This window comes from Podarcis cretensis (genome assembly GCF_951804945.1).
Source record: "Podarcis cretensis genome assembly, chromosome: 6".
Taxonomy (NCBI): domain Eukaryota; kingdom Metazoa; phylum Chordata; class Lepidosauria; order Squamata; family Lacertidae; genus Podarcis; species Podarcis cretensis.
Window position 1 is genome coordinate 93,828,118 of NC_137175.1, and position 14,161 is coordinate 93,842,278.

Here is a 14,161-nt window from a genome sequence, read left to right on the forward strand (position 1 = left end):
TTCCGATGATAAAAACACATCTGTTTCCCTCGAAAAACCTTTCAGGGGATGGTTTGCAACACTTCAGCACCATTTTTGAGTGAATTGCAGAACGTCATATTTTTGCTGAAATTGTGACCGCGCGGCTTAGGGATTTTTGCAAAAAAAAAGTTTTTCAGACGTCGAGGGCTACTTTTGTTTCCGATGATAAAAACGCATCTGTTTCCACCGAAAAATCTTTCAGGGGATCGTTTGCAAGACTTCAGCACCATTTTTGAGTGAATTGCAGAATGTCAGATTTTTGCTCTAATTGTGACCGCGCGGCTTAGGGATTTTTGAAAAAAAAAGTTCTTCAGACGTCGAGGGATAATTCTATTTACGATTAAAAAAACGCATCTGTTTCCACCGAAAAACCTTTCAGGGGATCGTTTGCAACAGTTTGGCACCATTTTTGAGTGAATTGCAGAACGTCAGAAATTTTGAAGAAATTGTGACCGCGCGCCTTAGGGATTTTTGCGTAAAATAGTTGTTCAGATGTCGAGGGCTAATTCTGTTTCCGATGATAAAAACGCATCTGTTTCCACCAAAGAACCTTTCAGGTGATCGTTTGCAACAGTTCAGCACCATTTTTGAATGTATTTCAGAACGTCAGATTTTTGCTGAAATTGTGACCGCGCGGCTTAGGGATTTTTGCAAAAAAAAGTTGTTCAGATGTCGAGGGCTAATTCTGTTTCCGATGATAAAAATGCATCTGTTTCCACCGAAAAACCTTTCAGGGGATCGTTTGTAACACTTCAGCACCATTTTTGAGTGAATTGCAGAACGTCAGATTTTTGCTGAAATTGTGACCGCGCGGCTTAGGGATTTTTGCAAAAAAACGTTTTTCAGATGTCGAGGGCTAATTCTGTTTCCGATAATGAAAACGCATCTGTTTCCACCGAAAAACCTTTCAGGGGATCGTTTGCAACACTTCAGCACCATTTTTGAGTGAATTGCAGAATGTCAGATTTTTGCTGTAATTGTGACCGCGAGGCTTAGGGATTTTTGAAAAAAAAGTTCTTCAGACGTCGAGGGATAATTCTATTTACGATTAAAAAAAAGCATCTGTTTCCAACAAAAAACCTTTCAGGGGATCGTTTGCAACAGTTTGGCACCATTTTTGAGTGAATTGCAGAACGTCAGAAATTTTGAAGAAATTGTGACCGCGCGGCTTAGTGATTTTTGCAAAAAAAAGTTCTTCAGATGTCGAGGGATAATTCTATTTACGATTAAAAAAAAGCATCTGTTTCCAACAAAAAACCTTTCAGGGGATCGTTTGCAACAGTTTGGCACCATTTTTGAGTGAATTGCAGAACGTCAGAAATTTTGAAGTAATTGTGACCGCACGGCTTAGGGATTTTTGCAAAAAAAAAAGTTGTTCATACTTCAAGGGCTAATTCTGTTTCCGATGATAAAAACGCATCTGTTTCCCTCGAAAAACCTTTCAGGGGATGGTTTGCAACACTTCAGCACCATTTTTGAGTGAATTGCAGAACGTCATATTTTTGCTGAAATTGTGACCGCGAGGCTTAGGGATTTTGGCAAAAAAAAGTTGTTCAGATGTCGAGGGCTAATTCTGTTTCCGATGATAAAAATGCATCTGTTTCCACCGAAAAACCTTTCAGGGGATCGTTTGTAACACTTCAGCACCATTTTTGAGTGAATTGCAGAACGTCAGATTTTTGCTGAAATTGTGACCGCGCGGCTTAGGGATTTTTGCAAAAAAACGTTTTTCAGATGTCGAGGGCTAATTCTGTTTCCGATAATGAAAACGCATCTGTTTCCACCGAAAAACCTTTCAGGGGATCGTTTGCAACACTTCAGCACCATTTTTGAGTGAATTGCAGAATGTCAGATTTTTGCTGTAATTGTGACCGCGAGGCTTAGGGATTTTTGAAAAAAAAGTTCTTCAGACGTCGAGGGATAATTCTATTTACGATTAAAAAAAAGCATCTGTTTCCAACAAAAAACCTTTCAGGGGATCGTTTGCAACAGTTTGGCACCATTTTTGAGTGAATTGCAGAACGTCAGAAATTTTGAAGAAATTGTGACCGCGCGGCTTAGTGATTTTTGCAAAAAAAAGTTCTTCAGATGTCGAGGGATAATTCTATTTACGATTAAAAAAAAGCATCTGTTTCCAACAAAAAACCTTTCAGTGGATCGTTTGCAACAGTTTGGCACCATTTTTGAGTGAATTGCAGAACGTCATATTTTTGCTGTAATTGTGACCGCGCGGCTTAGGGATTTTTGCAAAAAAAAGTTGTTCAGATGTCGAGGGCTAATTCTGTTTCCGATGATAAAAACGCATCTGTTTCCACCGAAAAACCTTTCAGGGGATGGTTAGCAACAGTTTGGCACCATTTTTGAGTGAATTGCAGAACGTCAGAAATTTTGAAGAAATTGTGAATGCGCGGCTTAGTGATTTTTGAAAAAAAAAGTTGTTCATACTTCAAGGGCTAATTCTGTTTCCGATGATAAAAACACATCTGTTTCCCTCGAAAAACCTTTCAGGGGATGGTTTGCAACACTTCAGCACCATTTTTGAGTGAATTGCAGAACGTCATATTTTTGCTGATATTGTGACTGCGCGGCTTAGGGATTTTTGCAAAAAAAAGTTGTTCAGACGTCGAGGGCTACTTTTGTTTCCGATGATAAAAACGCATCTGTTTCCACCGAAAAACCTTTCAGGGGATGGTTTGCAACAGTTTGGCACCATTTTTGAGTGAATTGCAGAACGTCAGAAATTTTGAAGAAATTGTGACCGCGCGGCTTAGGGATTTTTGCAAAAAAAAGTTCTTCAGATGTCGAGGGATAATTCTATTTACGATTTAAAAAATGCATCTGTTTCCAAGAAAAAACCTTTCAGGGGATCGTTTGCAACAGTTTGGCACCATTTTTGAGTGAATTGCAGAACGTCAGAAATTTTGAAGAAATTGTGACCGCGCGGCTTAGTGATTTTTGAAAAAAAAAGTTGTTCATACTTCAAGGGCTAACTCTGTTTCCGATGATAAAAACACATCTGTTTCCCTCGAAAAACCTTTCAGGGGATGGTTTGCAACACTTCAGCACCATTTTTGAGTGAATTGCAGAACGTCATATTTTTGCTGAAATTGTGACCGCGCGGCTTAGGGATTTTTGAAAAAAAAGTTCTTCAGACGTCGAGGGATAATTCTATTTACGATTAAAAAAAGGCATCTGTTTCCAACAAAAAACCTTTCAGGGGATCGTTTGCAACAGTTCAGCACCATTTTTGAATGAATTGCAGAACGTCATATTTTTGCTGATATTGTGACCGCGCGGCTTAGGGATTTTTGCAAAAAAAAGTTGTTCAGACGTCGAGGGCTACTTTTGTTTCCGATGATAAAAACGCATCTGTTTCCACTGAAAAACATTTCAGGGGATGGTTTGCAACAGTTTGGCACCATTTTTGAGTGAATTGCAGAACGTCAGAAATTTTGAAGAAATTGTGACCGCGCGGCTTAAAGATTTTTGCAAAAAAAAGTTGTTCATACTTCAAGGGCTAATTCTGTTTCCGATGATACAAACACTTCTGTTTACCTCGAAAAACCTTTCAGGGGATGGTTTGCAACACTTCAGCACCATTTTTGAGTGAATTGCAGAACGTCAGATTTTTGCTGAAATTGTGACCGCGCGGCTTAGGGATTTTTGAAAAAAAAGTTCTTCAGACGTCGAAGTATAATTCTATTTACGATTAAAAAAATGCATCTGTTTCCAACAAAAAACCTTTCAGGGGATCGTTTGCAACTGTTTGGCACCATTTTTGAGTGAATTGCAGAACGTCAGAAATTTTGAAGAAATTGTGACCGCGCGGCTTAGGGATTTTTGCAAAAAAAAGTTGTTCAGATGTCGAGGGCTACTTTTGTTTCCGATGATAAAAACGCATCTGTTTCCACCGAAAAACCTTTCAGGGGATGGTTTGCAACAGTTTGGCACCATTTTTGAGTGAATTGCAGAACGTCAGAAATTTTGAAGAAATTGTGACCGCGCGGCTTAGTGATTTTTGAAAAAAAAAGTTGTTCATACTTCAAGGGCTAATTCTGTTTCCGATGATACAAACACTTCTGTTTCCCTCGAAAAACCTTTCAGGGGATGGTTTGCAACACTTCAGCACCATTTTTGAGTGAATTGCAGAACGTCATATTTTTGCTGAAATTGTGACCGTGTGGCTTAGGGATTTTTGCAAAAAAAAGTTGTTCAGATGTCGAGGGCTACTTTTGTTTCCGATGATAAAAACACATCGGTTTCCACCGAAAAACCTTTCAGGGGATCGTTTGCAAGACTTCAGCACCATTTTTGAGTGAATTGCAGAATGTCAGATTTTTGCTGTAATTGTGACCGCGCGGCTTAGTGATTTTTGTAAAAAAAAGTTGTTCAAATGTCGAGGGCTAATTCTGTTTCCGATGATAAAAACGCATCTGTTTCCACCGAAAAACCTTTCAGGGGATGGTTTGCAACAATTTGGCACCATTTTTGAGTGAATTGCAGAACGTCAGAAATTTTGAAGAAATTGTGACCGCGCGGCTTAGTGATTTTTGAAAAAAAAGGTTGTTCATACTTCAAGGGCTAACTCTGTTTCCGATGATAAAAACACATCTGTTTCCCTCGAAAAACCTTTCAGGGGATGGTTTGCAACACTTCAGCACCATTTTTGAGTGAATTGCAGAACGTCATATTTTTGCTGAAATTGTGACCGCGCGGCTTAGGGATTTTTGCAAAAAAAGTTCTTCAGACGTCGAGGGATAATTCTATTTACGATTAAAAAAAGGCATCTGTTTCCAACAAAAAACCTTTCAGGGGATCGTTTGCAACAGTTCAGCACCATTTTTGAATGAATTGCAGAAGGTCATATTTTTGCTGATATTGTGACCGCGCGGCTTAGGGATTTTTGCAAAAAAAAGTTGTTCAGACGTCGAGGGCTACTTTTGTTTCCGATGATAAAAACGCATCTGTTTCCACCGAAAAACATTTCAGGGGATGGTTTGCAACAGTTTGGCACCATTTTTGAGTGAATTGCAGAACGTCAGAAATTTTGAAGAAATTGTGACCGGGCGGCTTAGGGATTTTTGAAAAAAAAAGTTCTTCAGACGTCGAGGGATAATTCTATTTACGATTAAAAAAACGCATCTGTTTCCAACAAAAAACCTTTCAGGGGATCGTTTGCAACAGTTTGGCACCATTTTTGAGTGAATTGCAGAACGTCAGAAATTTTGAAGAAATTGTGACCGCGCGGCTTAAAGATTTTTGCAAAAAAAAGTTGTTCATACTTCAAGGGCTAATTCTGTTTCCGATGATACAAACACTTCTGTTTCCCTCGAAAAACCTTTCAGGGGATGGTTTGCAACACTTCAGCACCATTTTTGAGTGAATTGCAGAACGTCAGATTTTTGCTGAAATTGTGACCGCGCGGCTTAGGGATTTTTGAAAAAAAAGTTCTTCAGACGTCGAGGGATAATTCTATTTACGATTAAAAAAACGCATCTGTTTCCACCGAAAAACCTTTCAGGGGATGGTTTGCAACAGTTTGGCACCATTTTTGAGTGAATTGCAGAACGTCAGAAATTTTGAAGAAATTGTGACCGCGCGGCTTAGGGAATTTTTGCAAAAAAAAGTTGTTTAGATGTCGAGGGCTAATTATGTTTCCGATGATAAAAACACATCTGTTTCCCTCGAAAAACCTTTCAGGGGATGGTTTGCAACACTTCAGCACCATTTTTGAGTGAATTGCAGAACGTCATATTTTTGCTGAAATTGTGACCGCGCGGCTTAGGGATTTTTGCAAAAAAAAAGTTTTTCAGACGTCGAGGGCTACTTTTGTTTCCGATGATAAAAACGCATCTGTTTCCACCGAAAAATCTTTCAGGGGATCGTTTGCAAGACTTCAGCACCATTTTTGAGTGAATTGCAGAATGTCAGATTTTTGCTCTAATTGTGACCGCGCGGCTTAGGGATTTTTGAAAAAAAAAGTTCTTCAGACGTCGAGGGATAATTCTATTTACGATTAAAAAAACGCATCTGTTTCCACCGAAAAACCTTTCAGGGGATCGTTTGCAACAGTTTGGCACCATTTTTGAGTGAATTGCAGAACGTCAGAAATTTTGAAGAAATTGTGACCGCGCGCCTTAGGGATTTTTGCGTAAAATAGTTGTTCAGATGTCGAGGGCTAATTCTGTTTCCGATGATAAAAACGCATCTGTTTCCACCAAAGAACCTTTCAGGTGATCGTTTGCAACAGTTCAGCACCATTTTTGAATGTATTTCAGAACGTCAGATTTTTGCTGAAATTGTGACCGCGCGGCTTAGGGATTTTTGCAAAAAAAAGTTGTTCAGATGTCAAGGGCTAATTCTGTTTCCGATGATAAAAATGCATCTGTTTCCACCGAAAAACCTTTCAGGGGATCGTTTGTAACACTTCAGCACCATTTTTGAGTGAATTGCAGAACGTCAGATTTTTGCTGAAATTGTGACCGCGCGGCTTAGGGATTTTTGCAAAAAAACGTTTTTCAGATGTCGAGGGCTAATTCTGTTTCCGATAATGAAAACGCATCTGTTTCCACCGAAAAACCTTTCAGGGGATCGTTTGCAACACTTCAGCACCATTTTTGAGTGAATAGCAGAATGTCAGATTTTTGCTGTAATTGTGACCGCGAGGCTTAGGGATTTTTGAAAAAAAAGTTCTTCAGACGTCGAGGGATAATTCTATTTACGATTAAAAAAAAGCATCTGTTTCCAACAAAAAACCTTTCAGGGGATCGTTTGCAACAGTTTGGCACCATTTTTGAGTGAATTGCAGAACGTCAGAAATTTTGAAGAAATTGTGACCGCGCGGCTTAGTGATTTTTGCAAAAAAAAGTTCTTCAGATGTCGAGGGATAATTCTATTTACGATTAAAAAAAAGCATCTGTTTCCAACAAAAAACCTTTCAGGGGATCGTTTGCAACAGTTTGGCACCATTTTTGAGTGAATTGCAGAACGTCAGAAATTTTGAAGTAATTGTGACCGCACGGCTTAGGGATTTTTGCAAAAAAAAAAGGTGTTCATACTTCAAGGGCTAATTCTGTTTCCGATGATAAAAACGCATCTGTTTCCCTCGAAAAACCTTTCAGGGGATGGTTTGCAACACTTCAGCACCATTTTTGAGTGAATTGCAGAACGTCATATTTTTGCTGAAATTGTGACCGCGCGGCTTAGGGATTTTTGCAAAAAAAGTTCTTCAGACGTCGAGGGATAATTCTATTTACGATTAAAAAAAGGCATCTGTTTCCAACAAAAAACCTTTCAGGGGATCGTTTGCAACAGTTCAGCACCATTTTTGAATGAATTGCAGAAGGTCATATTTTTGCTGATATTGTGACCGCGCGGCTTAGGGATTTTTGCAAAAAAAAGTTGTTCAGACGTCGAGGGCTACTTTTGTTTCCGATGATAAAAACGCATCTGTTTCCACCGAAAAACATTTCAGGGGATGGTTTGCAACAGTTTGGCACCATTTTTGAGTGAATTGCAGAACGTCAGAAATTTTGAAGAAATTGTGACCGCGCGGCTTAGGGATTTTTGAAAAAAAAAGTTCTTCAGACGTCGAGGGATAATTCTATTTACGATTAAAAAAACGCATCTGTTTCCAACAAAAAACCTTTCAGGGGATCGTTTGCAACAGTTTGGCACCATTTTTGAGTGAATTGCAGAACGTCAGAAATTTTGAAGAAATTGTGACCGCGCGGCTTAAAGATTTTTGCAAAAAAAAGTTGTTCATACTTCAAGGGCTAATTCTGTTTCCGATGATACAAACACTTCTGTTTCCCTCGAAAAACCTTTCAGGGGATGGTTTGCAACACTTCAGCACCATTTTTGAGTGAATTGCAGAACGTCAGATTTTTGCTGAAATTGTGACCGCGCGGCTTAGGGATTTTTGAAAAAAAAGTTCTTCAGACGTCGAGGGATAATTCTATTTACGATTAAAAAAACGCATCTGTTTCCACCGAAAAACCTTTCAGGGGATGGTTTGCAACAGTTTGGCACCATTTTTGAGTGAATTGCAGAACGTCAGAAATTTTGAAGAAATTGTGACCGCGCGGCTTAGGGAATTTTTGCAAAAAAAAGTTGTTTAGATGTCGAGGGCTAATTATGTTTCCGATGATAAAAACACATCTGTTTCCCTCGAAAAACCTTTCAGGGGATGGTTTGCAACACTTCAGCACCATTTTTGAGTGAATTGCAGAACGTCATATTTTTGCTGAAATTGTGACCGCGCGGCTTAGGGATTTTTGCAAAAAAAAAGTTTTTCAGACGTCGAGGGCTACTTTTGTTTCCGATGATAAAAACGCATCTGTTTCCACCGAAAAATCTTTCAGGGGATCGTTTGCAAGACTTCAGCACCATTTTTGAGTGAATTGCAGAATGTCAGATTTTTGCTCTAATTGTGACCGCGCGGCTTAGGGATTTTTGAAAAAAAAAGTTCTTCAGACGTCGAGGGATAATTCTATTTACGATTAAAAAAACGCATCTGTTTCCACCGAAAAACCTTTCAGGGGATCGTTTGCAACAGTTTGGCACCATTTTTGAGTGAATTGCAGAACGTCAGAAATTTTGAAGAAATTGTGACCGCGCGCCTTAGGGATTTTTGCGTAAAATAGTTGTTCAGATGTCGAGGGCTAATTCTGTTTCCGATGATAAAAACGCATCTGTTTCCACCAAAGAACCTTTCAGGTGATCGTTTGCAACAGTTCAGCACCATTTTTGAATGTATTTCAGAACGTCAGATTTTTGCTGAAATTGTGACCGCGCGGCTTAGGGATTTTTGCAAAAAAAAGTTGTTCAGATGTCAAGGGCTAATTCTGTTTCCGATGATAAAAATGCATCTGTTTCCACCGAAAAACCTTTCAGGGGATCGTTTGTAACACTTCAGCACCATTTTTGAGTGAATTGCAGAACGTCAGATTTTTGCTGAAATTGTGACCGCGCGGCTTAGGGATTTTTGCAAAAAAACGTTTTTCAGATGTCGAGGGCTAATTCTGTTTGCGATAATGAAAACGCATCTGTTTCCACCGAAAAACCTTTCAGGGGATCGTTTGCAACACTTCAGCACCATTTTTGAGTGAATAGCAGAATGTCAGATTTTTGCTGTAATTGTGACCGCGAGGCTTAGGGATTTTTGAAAAAAAAGTTCTTCAGACGTCGAGGGATAATTCTATTTACGATTAAAAAAAAGCATCTGTTTCCAACAAAAAACCTTTCAGGGGATCGTTTGCAACAGTTTGGCACCATTTTTGAGTGAATTGCAGAACGTCAGAAATTTTGAAGAAATTGTGACCGCGCGGCTTAGTGATTTTTGCAAAAAAAAGTTCTTCAGATGTCGAGGGATAATTCTATTTACGATTAAAAAAAAGCATCTGTTTCCAACAAAAAACCTTTCAGGGGATCGTTTGCAACAGTTTGGCACCATTTTTGAGTGAATTGCAGAACGTCAGAAATTTTGAAGTAATTGTGACCGCACGGCTTAGGGATTTTTGCAAAAAAAAAAGGTGTTCATACTTCAAGGGCTAATTCTGTTTCCGATGATAAAAACGCATCTGTTTCCCTCGAAAAACCTTTCAGGGGATGGTTTGCAACACTTCAGCACCATTTTTGAGTGAATTGCAGAACGTCATATTTTTGCTGAAATTGTGACCGCGAGGCTTAGGGATTTTGGCAAAAAAAAGTTGTTCAGATGTCGAGGGCTAATTCTGTTTCCGATGATAAAAATGCATCTGTTTCCACCGAAAAACCTTTCAGGGGATCGTTTGTAACACTTCAGCACCATTTTTGAGTGAATTGCAGAACGTCAGATTTTTGCTGAAATTGTGACCGCGCGGCTTAGGGATTTTTGCAAAAAAACGTTTTTCAGATGTCGAGGGCTAATTCTGTTTCCGATAATGAAAACGCATCTGTTTCCACCGAAAAACCTTTCAGGGGATCGTTTGCAACACTTCAGCACCATTTTTGAGTGAATTGCAGAATGTCAGATTTTTGCTGTAATTGTGACCGCGAGGCTTAGGGATTTTTGAAAAAAAAGTTCTTCAGACGTCGAGGGATAATTCTATTTACGATTAAAAAAAAGCATCTGTTTCCAACAAAAAACCTTTCAGGGGATCGTTTGCAACAGTTTGGCACCATTTTTGAGTGAATTGCAGAACGTCAGAAATTTTGAAGAAATTGTGACCGCGCGGCTTAGTGATTTTTGCAAAAAAAAGTTCTTCAGATGTCGAGGGATAATTCTATTTAGGATTAAAAAAAAGCATCTGTTTCCAACAAAAAACCTTTCAGTGGATCGTTTGCAACAGTTTGGCACCATTTTTGAGTGAATTGCAGAACGTCATATTTTTGCTGTAATTGTGACCGCGCGGCTTAGGGATTTTTGCAAAAAAAAGTTGTTCAGATGTCGAGGGCTAATTCTGTTTCCGATGATAAAAACGCATCTGTTTCCACCGAAAAACCTTTCAGGGGATCGTTTGCAACAGTTTGGCACCATTTTTGAGTGAATTGCAGAACGTCAGATTTTTGCTGTAATTGTGACCGCGCGGCTTAGGGATTTTTGAAAAAAAAGTTCTTCAGACGTCGAGGGATAATTCTATTTACGATTAAAAAAACGCATCTGTTTCCAACAAAAAACCTTTCAGGGGATCGTTTGCAACAGTTTGGCACCATTTTTGAGTGAATTGCAGAATGTCAGATTTTTGCTGTAATTGTGACCGCGAGGCTTAGGGATTTTTGAAAAAAAAGTTCTTCAGACGTCGAGGGATAATTCTATTTACGATTAAAAAAAAGCATCTGTTTCCAACAAAAAACCTTTCAGGGGATCGTTTGCAACAGTTTGGCACCATTTTTGAGTGAATTGCAGAACGTCAGAAATTTTGAAGAAATTGTGACCGCGCGGCTTAGTGATTTTTGCAAAAAAAAGTTCTTCAGATGTCGAGGGATAATTCTATTTACGATTAAAAAAAAGCATCTGTTTCCAACAAAAAACCTTTCAGTGGATCGTTTGCAACAGTTTGGCACCATTTTTGAGTGAATTGCAGAACGTCATATTTTTGCTGTAATTGTGACCGCGCGGCTTAGGGATTTTTGCAAAAAAAAGTTGTTCAGATGTCGAGGGCTAATTCTGTTTCCGATGATAAAAACGCATCTGTTTCCACCGAAAAACCTTTCAGGGGATCGTTTGCAACACTTCAGCACCATTTTTGAGTGAATTGCAGAACGTCAGATTTTTGCTGTAATTGTGACCGCGCGGCTTAGGGATTTTTGAAAAAAAAGTTCTTCAGACGTCGAGGGATAATTCTATTTACGATTAAAAAAACGCATCTGTTTCCAACAAAAAACCTTTCAGGGGATCGTTTGCAACAGTTTGGCACCATTTTTGAGTGAATTGCAGAACGTCAGAAATTTTGAAGAAATTGTGACCGCGCGGCTTAGTGATTTTTGCAAAAAAAAGTTCTTCAGATGTTGAGGGATAATTCTATTTACGATTAAAAAAACGCATCTGTTTCCAACAAAAAACCTTTCAGGGGATCGTTTGCAACAGTTTGGCACCATTTTTGAGTGAAATGCAGAACGTCAGAAATTTTGAAGAAATTGTGACCGCGCGGCCTAGGGATTTTTGCAAAAAATAGTTGTTCAGATGTCGAGGGCTAATTCTGTTTCCGATGATAAAAACGCATCTGTTTCCACCGAAAAACCTTTCAGGGGATGGTTTGCAACAGTTTGGCACCATTTTTGAGTGAATTGCAGAACGTCAGAAATTTTGAAGAAATTGTGACCGCGCGGCTTAGTGATTTTTGAAAAAAAAAGTTTTTCATACTTCAAGGGCTAATTCTGTTTCCGATGATAAAAACACATCTGTTTCCCTCGAAAAACCTTTCAGGGGATGGTTTGCAACACTTCAGCACCATTTTTGAGTGAATTGCAGAACGTCATATTTTTGCTGTAATTGTGACCGCGCGGCTTAGGGATTTTTGAAAAAAAAAGTTCTTCAGACGTCGAGGGCTAATTCTGTTTCCGATGATAAAAAGGCATCTGTTTCCACCGAAAAACCTTTCAGCGGATCGTTTGCAACAGTTTGGCACCATTTTTGAGTGAATTGCAGAACGTCAGAAATTTTGAAGAAATTGTGACCGCGCGGCTTAGTGATTTTTGAAAAAAAAAGTTGTTCATACTTCAAGGGCTAATTCTGTTTCCGATGATTAAAACGCATCTGTTTCCACCGAGAAACCTTTCAGGGGATCGTTTGCAACAGTTTGGCACCATTTTTGAGTGAATTGCAGAACGTCAGAAATTTTGAAGAAATTGTGACCGCGCGGCTTAGGGATTTTTGCAAAAAAAAGTTGTTCAGATGTCGAAGGCTAATTCTGTTCCGATGATAAAAACGCATCTGTTTCCACCGAAAAACCTTTCAGGGGATCGTTTGCAACAGTTTGGCACCATTTTTGAGTGAATTGCAGAACGTCAGAAATTTTGAAGAAATTGTGACCGCACGGCTTAGTGATTTTTGAAAAAAATAGTTGTTCATACTTCAAGGGCTAATTCTGTTTCCGATGATAAAAACACATCTGTTTCCCTCGAAAAACCTTTCAGGGGATGGTTTGCAACACTTCAGCACCATTTTTGAGTGAATTGCAGAACGTCATATTTTTGCTGAAATTGTGACCGCGCGGCTTAGGGATTTTTGCAAAAAAAAGTTGTTCAGACGTCGAGGGCTACTTTTGTTTCCGATGATAAAAACGCATCTGTTTCCACCGAAAAACCTTTCAGGGGATCGTTTGCAACAGTTCAGCACCATTTTTGAGTGAATTGCAGAATGTCAGATTTTTGCTGTAATTGTGACCGCGTGGCTTAGGGATTTTTGAAAAAAAAAGTTCTTCAGACGTCGAGGGATAATTCTATTTACGATTAAAAGAACGCATCTGTTTCCACCGAAAAACCTTTCAGGGGATCGTTTGCAACAGTTTGGCACCATTTTTGAGTGAATTGCAGAACGTCAGAAATTTTGAAGAAATTGTGACCGCGCGGCTTAGGGATTTTTGCAAAAAAAAGTTGTTCATACTTCAAGGGCTAATTCTGTTTCCGATGATAAAAACACATCTCTTTCCCTCGAAAAACCTTTCAGGGGATGGTTTGCAACAGTTTGGCACCATTCTTGAGTGAATTGCAGAACGTCAGAAATTTTGAAGAAATTGTGACCGCGCAGCTTAGTGATTTTTGCAAAAAAAAGTTCTTCAGATGTCGAGGGATAATTCTATTTACGATTAAAAAAACGCATCTGTTTCCACCGAAAAACCTTTCAGCGGATCGTTTGCAACAGTTTGGCACCATTTTTGAGTGAATTGCAGAACGTCAGAAATTTTGAAGAAATTGTGACCGCGCGGCTTAGGGATTTTTGCAAAAAAAGTTTTTCAGATGTCGAGGGCTAATTCTGTTTCCGATGATAAAAACACATCTGTTTCCACCGAAAAACCTTTCAGGGGATGGTTTGCAACAGTTTGGCACCATTTTTGAGTGAATTGCAGAACGTCAGAAATTTTGAAGAAATTGTGACCGCGCGGCTTAGTGATTTTTGAAAAAAAAAGTTGTTCATACTTCAAGGGCTAATTCTGTTTCCGATGATAAAAACACATCTGTTTCCCTCGAAAAACCTTTCAGGGGATGGTTTGCAACACTTCGGCACCATTTTTGAGTGAATAGCAGAACGTCATATTTTTGCTGAAATTGTAACCGCGCGGCTTAGGGATTTTTGCAAAAAAAAGTTGTTCAGACGTCGAGGGCTACTTTTGTTTCCGATGATAAAAACGCATCTGTTTCCACCGAAAAACCTTTCAGGGGATCGTTTGCAACAGTTCAGCACCATTTTTGAGTGAATTGCAGAACGTCCGATTTTTGCTGAAATTGTGACCGCGCGGCTTAGGGATTTTTGCAAAAAAAGGTTGTTCATACTTCAAGGGCTAATTCTGTTTCCGATGATAAAAACACATCTGTTTCCACCGAAAAACCTTTCAGGGGATGGTTTGCAACACTTCACCACCATTTTTGAGTGAATTGCAGAATGTCAGATTTTTGCTGTAATTGTGACCGCGCGGCTTAGGGATTTTTGAAAAAAAAA